This window comes from Erinaceus europaeus (assembly GCF_950295315.1).
Source record: "Erinaceus europaeus chromosome 6 unlocalized genomic scaffold, mEriEur2.1 SUPER_6_unloc_58, whole genome shotgun sequence".
Lineage (NCBI taxonomy): Eukaryota > Metazoa > Chordata > Mammalia > Eulipotyphla > Erinaceidae > Erinaceus > Erinaceus europaeus.
Genome location: NW_026647167.1, coordinates 95619 through 104957, shown reverse-complemented (window position 1 = coordinate 104957; position 9339 = coordinate 95619).

Sequence of the window (9339 nt, the reverse complement as noted above, 5' to 3'; positions counted from 1 at the left end):
AACTCTGTCTGTCTGTCTCTTAGTCTACAGAAAGAGCCACTAGCCCAGCCAGATCTCACGCTCAGATGGGTGTTTTTGCCAGTCAAAGGTCTGCACAGCGCACTAGGGATTGGGCGGCCTGAGACCCAAATGTTACATTGTAGATGGACTGTTTGCAGTTCTTGCTCCCCAGGACATTGGACTGTCTCAACTCCCTACCCTACAGCATGAAAAAAAGACTCTTGACAACCTTGGAGCAACTGGAGTGGGGGCGAGGGGAGCTGTTTGCATGTCTGCACTGCTCCTGCCCAGGTGTCTGTGGGGGTCCGTGGCAGAGGCTGTAAGGGGGCTAGGGGGCAGCAGGAGACTGTTTGAGAGGCAGGCTGCAGGCAGGGGAGCCCAGGAGTGTGTGCACGGAATCCAGGGAGCCCAGGCCAGAGCTGCCTGCATGCATGCCTGCCTTCCTGGATGTCTGTATGCTGCCTTTGTCCAGGTAGGTTTCTCAGGTCCCCTCCAATCCTGTCCTCTCCTGTCCTCACCATTCTCTCCCCTCTCCTCTCCTCCGCACTTTGCTTCTCTCCTTTGTCTGTCCTCTCTTCCAGGTGCCCTGCTCACCAGCTCCAGCACTTGTGATGGTTCTACAGTGACAGCTGTTCGCAACCCCTTCCACCCCATGAGTGCCCCTAATGTGACCCAGCTCACAGGGTCTCCAGCTGACCCCACCCAAACCCACACGCCCCAACACATTCCCTGGTTCAGCCCCTCTGCCCTATTCAGCCAAACTCGCCTTTGCAACCTACCTATGCATCGTTGTTTCTCCTCACCATTCAAGGAGAGATCTCCTTTTGTACTTAGCTTGGTTGACTGGTGGATCGATGGATGGATGGATCGATGGATGGATGGATGGATGGATGAATGGATGGATAGATGTATGGGTGGATGGATGGATGGATGGACAGGTCAATGGATCGGTTTTGTAGAGGCAGAGTACCATATAGGGGTACTGGAGTCCGCGGGTGTCAGATCTTTAGTCAATGTCAAATGTAAAACATTAATTCATCAATAACAAAAATGAATAAGCACCTAAATAAATAAATAAATAAATATAAAAACTGGGTTAAAAAATACATGGCGTCTTTGCCTTTCTGCATATGGAATGCTGTGAGGATCTTAACAAGGAAAGCATTGTCCTGAGTAGCCCATTTGAAGTCGTGGAATATGTCCTTTTCCTTTTTCTTTTTTTACTTTCTATTTTCTTGATTATTCACTGGAATAAATAGACAGGAATTGAGAGGGAAGGGAGGTATAGAGAGTTTGAGACACAAGGAGAGACAACTGCAGCACTTCTGCACCACTTGTAAAGATTTCCCCTGGCAGGTGCGAACCAGGGTGTTGAAGCCCAGTCCTCCTGCATTGTAACATGAGAGCTTAATTGGGTGTGGCACACCTGGTACCCTTGATGGGACACTTTTTTTTAGCAATGAAAAGAAATTCTCGTGGCAAGGTAATAAATAAATGAAGAAGTAAATAAAAGTGCATTTACATTAACTCAGTGGAAACACACAGGGACATATACGTCTCTGTTACCTGTATTACTTCTTCATGTATGGATTGATTGCCTCAAGGGGTTATTGCCACAGCTGAGTGCCTACGCCACGAATAATCCACAGCTCCTGCACTCCGTTTGTTCCCCTTTCACTGCCCTTGTTGCTTGGTCACTGTGGTGGTTATTGTTGTTGTTGTTGTTACTGACCTTGCATCTGACAGACACAAAAGGAGAGAGCAGAGGAAATACAGGGTGGGAGAGAAAGATAGAGCTCCTAAAGACCTGCTTCACCCACTCTAAAGCGACTCCCCTGCAGGTGGCGGTCTGGGGGCCAGACCCCAAATCCTTGGAGCAACTGGAGTGGGGGCTAGGGGAGCTGTTTGCATGTCTGCACTGCTCCTGCCCAGGTGTCTGTGGGGGTCCGTGGCAGAGGCTGTAAGGGGGCTTTGGGGCAGAAGGAGACAGTTTGAGAGGCAGGCTAAAGGCAGGGGAGCCCAGGAGTGTGTGCATGGCTGTGTGTGTGGGTGTGGTTGCAGGGGGTTAGGGCAGGTCCCCCTGCTGGATGGTGAGATGGCAGCTGGTCTGGCCCTGGGCCCTCAGGGCTGAAGGGCAGAAGCAGGGTGGCAGTAAAGTAGCGCAGGGAGGAACAGAGTAGATGTTAGTTGGGAGCTGGGGGACAGAGGTTAAGGGGAAAGGGGGCATCCTTGATGAGGGGTCAGGACCTGAGAGTGGGGGGAGATGGAGGCATGGAAGGTCCCAGGAATCAGGGACTGACAGGAACAGGTTCCTATACCACCCCACTGGATAGAAGCTGCAGAAGCCAGAGCAGCAGCCCTGGCTTGCCTAGGCCGAGGGCCCTGAGTGAGTCCCTCTGAGGATGAGGAAAAGGAGGAGGGGGTGGAGGAGGAGGAGGAGGAAGAGGAGGAGTAGGAGGAGGAAGAGGAGGAGGAAGAAGAGGAGGAGGAGGAGGCGGAGGAGGAGGAGGAGGGGCAGGAGGGCAGCTGTCAGTAGGCAATGGGATTAATAGAGGCCTCCATTATGGAGGCATGTGTCCAGGCAGTCACCCACCAACCCTCAGTGGCAGCTCAAGGCACCCAGGGACTTGGTGTGGGTATCTCTAGGGCGGGGACTGTCAGTCAGTCAGCAAGACTGTGTGTCAGTGCACCTGGTAGGAGAGGGGCCTGGCGGACCTTGGTCCCCCGCCCTGGACTGTCAGGTGCCAGCCCCATGCCCAGACACACACCAATCTGCCCACAGCCCCTTGGCCCGGCCGACCAGCACCTGCTTTGGCCTGGGGCTCTGGCTCTGGTGGCTGGCCACCGCCCCTCAGGTCAAGTTCAGCGTGGGGGTCATGGCTGCTGGTCAACTGGATGGGCGGGGTCCCCGTGGCCTAGCAACCACAGGAGCCCTCTGTGATGTCCTAGCCCCTGGCAATCTGTGCTGGCCACACAAGCACTGGGCAGCCCAACTGCCCTGCCACTAGGTCAGGCAACAGCGCCCAGAAGCCTGGGCCCTGGCAGAGGGACGGAAGGATGGGAAGACAGTGCTGACCGACGAGGGACCAAAAGACCTGCTTCACCCCCTGTAAAGCGACTCCCCTGCAGGTGGCGGTCTGGGGGCCAGACCCCAAATCCTTCCACCTGTCCCCTCTATTCGTGAGCGCCACAAGCCCTTAACCCTCTGACATACCGCCAAACCTCCCTGGATTTACTTTTGAAGGCAGTATCGCCTGCCTCGTTTTGATTCCTCATTATCCTGAGGGTCAGTCCTGGAGAAAGTGTCATGACACGACACACGGAGATCTCTGTTATCAGAGAGCACCTAGAACAGCAGCTGGGGCTCTAGTGCCAGGGCAGGAGCAACTTCCCATCCACCCTCCACGGAGTCCACCTGCCTGCATTTTGGTCCTTTTCCCTCCAAAAAAGATTTTTCCCTTTTTTCACTTTGAAACAGGCAGCAGACAGGTTACCCAGGCAGGGGAAAAAAAAATAAAAAGCCTTTTTTTTTTTTTTTTTACCGAAGTGAATGACCATCTTCTGGCAAGTATAGGTTTTGAACCTGAAAACTCTGTCTGTCTGTCTCTTAGTCCAAAGAAACAGCCACTAGCCCAGCCAGATCTCACGCTCAGATGGGCTGTTTTTGACAGTCAAAGGTCTGCACAGCACACTAGGGATTGGGCGGCCTGAGACCCAAATGTTACATTGTAGATGGACTGTTTGCAGTTCTTGCTCCCCAGGACATTGGACTGTCTCAACTCCCTCCCCTACAGCATGAAAAAAAGACTCTTGACAACCTTGGAGCAACTGGAGTGGGGGCGAGGGGAGCTGTTTGCATGTCTGCACTGCTCCTGCCCAGTTGTCTGTGGGGGTCCGTGGCAGAGGCTGTAAGGGGGCTAGGGGGCAGCAGGAGACTGTTTGAGAGGCAGGCTGCAGGCAGGGGAGCCCAGGAGTGTGTGCAGGGCTGTGTGTGTGGTTGCAGGGGGTTAGGGCAGGTCCCCCTGCTGGATGGTGAGATGGCAGCTGGGCTGGCCCTGGGCCCTCAGGGCTGAAGGGCAGAAGCAGGGTGGCAGTAAAGTAGCGCAGGGAGGAACAGAGTAGATGCTAGTTGGGAGCTGGGGGACAGAGGGTAAGGGGAAAGGGGGCATCCTTGAGGAGGGGTCAGGACCTGAGAGTGGGGGGAGCTGGAGGCATGGAAGGTCCCAGGAATCAGGGACTGACAGGAACAGGTTCCTACACCCCCCCACTGGATAGAAGCTGCAGAAGCCAGAGCAGCAGCCCTGGCTTGCCTAGGCCGAGGGCCCTGAGTGAGTCCCTCTGAGGATGAGGAAAAGGAGGAGGAGGTGGAGGAGGAGGAGGAGGAAGAGGAGGAGGAGGAGGAGGAAGAGGAGGAGGAAGAAGAGGAGGAGGAGGAGGCGGAGGAGGAGGAGGAGGGGCAGGAGGGCAGCTGTCAGTAGGCAATGGGATTAATAGAGGCCTCCATTATGGAGGCATGTGTCCAGGCAGTCACCCACCAACCCTCAGTGGCAGCTCAAGGCACCCAGGGACTTGGTGTGGGTATGTCTGGGGCGGGGACTGTCAGTCAGTCAGCAAGACTGTGTGTCAGTGCACCTGGTAGGAGAGGGGCCTGGCGGACCTTGGTCCCCCGCCCTGGACTGTCAGATGCCAGCCCCATGCCCAGACACACACCAATCTGCCCACAGCCCCTTGGCCCGGCCGACCAGCACCTGCTTTGGCCTGGGGCTCTGGCTCTGGTGGCTGGCCACCGCCCCTCAGGTCAAGTTCAGCGTGGGGGTCATGGCTGCTGGTCAACTGGATGGGCCGGGTCCCCGTGGCCTAGCAACCACAGGAGCCCTCTGTGATGTCCTAGCCCCTGGCAATCTGTGCTGGCCACACAAGCACTGGGCAGCCCAACTGCCCTGCCACTAGGTCAGGCAACAGCGCCCAGACGCCTGGGCCCTGGCAGAGGGACGGAAGGATGGGAAGACAGTGCTGACCGACGAGGGACCAAAAGACCTGCTTCACCCCCTCTAAAGCGACTCCCCTGCAGGTGGCGGTCTGGGGGCCAGACCCCAAATCCTTCCACCTGTCCCCTCTATTCGTGAGCGCCACAAGCCCTTAACCCTCTGAAATACCGCCAAACCTCCCTGGATTTACTTTTGAAGGCAGTATCACCTGCCTCGTTTTGAATCCTCATTATCCTGAGAGTCAGTCCTGGAGACAGTGTCATGACACGACACACGGAGATCTCTGTTATCAGAGAGCACCTGGAAGAGCAGATGGGGCTCTAGTGCCAGGGCAGGAGCAACTCCCCATCCACCTTCCACGGAGTCCACCTGCCTGCATTTTGGTCCTTTTCCCTCCAAAATAGATTGTTCCCTTTTTTCACTTTGAAACAGGCAGGAGACAGGTTACCCAGGCAGGGGAAAAAAAATAAAAAGCCTTTTTTTTTTTTTTTTTTTTTTTTTTTTTACCGAAGTGAATGACCATCTTCTGGGAAGTATAGGTTTTGAACCTGAAAACTCTGTCTGTCTGTCTCTTAGTCCACAGAAACAGCCACTAGCCCAGCCAGATCTCACGCTCAGATGGGGTGTTTTCGCCAGTCAAAGGTCTGCACAGCGCACTAGGGATTGGGCGGCCTGAGACCCAAATGTTACATTGTAGATGGACTGTTTGCAGTTCTTGCTCCCCAGGACATTGGACTGTCTCAACTCCCTCCCCTACAGCATGAAAAAAAGTCTCTTGCCAACCTTGGAGCAACTGGAGTGGGGGCGAGGGAGCTGTTTGCATGTCTGCACTGCTCATGCCCAGGTTTCTGTGGGGGTCCGTGGCAGAGGCTGTAAGGGGGCTAGGGGCCAGAAGGAGACTGTTTGAGAGGCAGGCTGCAGGCAGGGGAGCCCAGGAGTGTGTGCAGGGCTGTGTGTGTGGGTGTGGTGGCAGGGGTTTAGGGCAGGTCCCCCTGCTGGATGGTGAAATGGCAGCTGGGCTGGCCCTGGGCCCTCAGGGCTGAAGGGCAGAAGCAGGGTGGCAGTAAAGTAGCGCAGGGAGGAACACAGTGGATGTTAGTTGGGAGCTGGGGGACAGAGGGTAAGGGGAAAGGGGGCATCCTTGAGGAGGGGTCAGGACTAGAGAGTGGGGGCAGCTGGAGGCATGGAAGGTCCCAGGAATCAGGGACTGACAGGAACAGATTCCTACACCCCCCACTGGATAGAAGCTGCAGAAGCCAGAGCAGCAGCCCTGGCTTGCCTAGGCTAAGGGCCCTGAGTGAGTCCCACTGAGGATGAGGAAGAGGAGGAGGGGGTGGAGGAGGAGGAGGAGGAAGAGGAGGAGGAAGAGGAGGAAGAGGAGTAGGAAGAAGAGGAGGAGGAGGAGGTGGGGGAGGAGGAGGAGGGGCAGGTGGGCAGCTGTCAGTAGGCAACGGTGTTAATAGAGGCCTCCTTTACGGAGGCATGTGTCCAGGCAGGCACCCACCAACCCTCAGGGGCAGCTCAGAGCATCCAGGGACTTGGTGTGGGTATCTCTGGGGCGGGGACTGTCAGTCAGTCAGCAAGACTGTGTGTCAGTGCACATGGTGGGACAGGGGCCTGGCAGACCTTGGTCCCCCGCCCTGGACTGTCAGATGCCAGCCCCATGCCCAGACACACACCAATCTGCCCATAGCCCCTTGGCCCGGACGACCAGCACCTGCTTTGGCCTGGGGCTCTGGCTCTGGTGGCTGGCCACCACCCCTCAGGTCAAGTTCAGCGTGGGGGTCATGGCTGCTGGTCAACTGGATGGGCGGGGTCCCCGTGGCCAAGCAACCACAGGAGCCCTCTGTGATGTCCTATCCCCTGGCAATCTGTGCTGGCCACACTGGCACTGGGCAGCCCAACTGCCCTGCCACTAGGTCAGGCAACAGCGCCCAGACGCCTGGGCCCTGGCACAGAGGGAAGGAAGGATGGGAAGTCAGTGTTGACCGACGAGGGACCTCAGCGCTGGCAGCCAAGAGAAGACAGGTGGAGGTGCGCCCGGGATCCAGGGAGCCCAGGCCAGAGCTGCCTGCATGCCTGCCTGCCTTCCTGGATGTCTGTATGCTGCCTTTGTCCAGGTAGATTTCTCAGGTCCCCTCCAATCCTGTCCTCTCCTGTCCTCACCATTCTCTCCCCTCTCCTCTCCTCCGCACTTTGCTTCTCTCCTTTGTCTGTCCTCTCTTCCAGGTGCCCTGCTCACCAGCTCCAGCACTTGTGATGGTTCTCCAGTGACAGCTGTTCGCAACCCCTTCCACCCCCTGCCTGCCCCTAATGTGACCCAGCTCACAGGGTCTCCAGCTGACCCCACCCAAACCCACATGCCCCAACACATTCCCTGGTTCAGCCCCTCTGCCCTATTCAGCCAAACTCGCCTTTGCAACCTACCTATGCATCGTTGTTTCTCCTCACCATTCAAGGAGAGATCTCCTTTTGTACTTAGCTTGGTTGACTGGTGGATCGATGGATGGATGGATGGATGGATGGATGGATGGATGGATGGATGGATGAATGGATGGATAGATGTATGGGTGGATGGATGGATGGATGGACAGGTCAATGGATCGGTTTTGTAGAGGCAGAGTACCATATAGGGGTACTGGAGTCCGCGGGTGTCAGATCCTTAGTCAATGTCAAATGTAAAACATTAATTCATCAATAACAAAAATGAATAAGCACCTAAAAAAATAAATAAATATAAAAACTGGGTTAAAAAATACATGGCGTCTTTGCCTTTCTGCATATGGAATGCTGTGAGGATCTTAACAAGGAAAGCATTGTCCTGAGTAGCCCATTTGAAGTCGTGGAATATGTCCTTTTCCTTTTTCTTTTTTTACTTTCTATTTTCTTGATTATTCACTGGAATAAATAGACAGGAATTGAGAGGGAAGGGAGGTATAGAGAGTTTGAGACACAAGGAGAGACAACTGCAGCACTTCCGCACCACTTGTAAAGATTTCCCCTGGCAGGTGCGAACCAGGGTGTTGAAGCCCAGTCCTCCTGCATTGTAACATGAGTGCTTAACTGGGTGTGGCACACCTGGTACCCTTGATGGGACACTTTTTTTTAGCAATGAAAAGAAATTCTCGTGGCAAGGTAATAAATAAATGAAGAAGTAAATAAAAGTGCATTTACATTAACTCAGTGGAAATAGACAGGGACATATACGTCTCTGTTACCTGTATTACTTCTTCATGTATGGATTGATTGCCTCAAGGGGTTATTGCCACAGCTGAGTGCCTACGCCACGAATAATCCACAGCTCCTGCACTCCATTTGTTCCCCTTTTCCTGCCCTTGTTGCTTGGTCACTGTGGTGGTTATTGTTGTTGTTGTTGTTGTTGTTGTTACTGACCTTGCATCTGACAGACACAAAAGGAGAGAGCAGAGGAAATACAGGGTGGGAGAGAAAGATAGAGCTCCTAAAGACCTGCTTCACCCCCTGTAAAGCGACTCCCCTGCAGGTGGCGGTCTGGGGGCCAGACCCCAAATCCTTCCCCCTGTCCCCTCTATTCGTGAGCGCCACAAGCCCTTAACCCTCTGACATACCGCCAAACCTCCCTGGATTTCCTTTTGAAGGCAGTATCACCTGCCTCGTTTTGAATCCTCATTATCCTGAGAGTCAGTCCTGGAGACAGTGTCATGACACGACACACGGAGATCTCTGTTATCAGAGAGCACCTGGAAGAGCAGCTGGGGCTCTAGTACCAGGGCAGGAGCAACTCCCCATCCACCTTCCACGGAGTCCACCTGCCTGCATTTTGGTCCTTTTCCCTCCAAAATAGATTTTTCCCTTTTTTCACTTTGAAACAGGCAGGAAACAGGTTACCCAGGCAGGGGGAAAAAAAAAAAAAAGCCTTTTTTTTTTTTTTTTTTTTTACCGAAGTGAATGACCATCTTCTGGGAAGTATAGGTTTTGAACCTGAAAACTCTGTCTGTCTGTCTCTTAGTCCACAGAAACAGCCACTAGCCCAGCCAGATCTCACGCTCAGATGGGGTGTTTTCGCCAGTCAAAGGTCTGCACAGCGCACTAGGGATTGGGCGTCCTGAGACCCAAATGTTACATTGTAGATGGACTGTTTGCAGTTCTTGCTCCCCAGGACATTGGACTCTCTCAACTCCCTCCCCTACAGCATGAAAAAAAGACTCTTGACAACCTTGGAGCAACTGGAGTGGGGGCGAGGGGAGCTGTTTGCATGTCTGCACTGCTCATGCCCAGGTGTCTGTGGGGGTCCGTGGCAGAGGCTGTAAGGGGGCTAGGGGGCAGCAGGAGACTGTTTGAGAGGCAGGCTGCAGGCAGGGGAGCCCAGGAG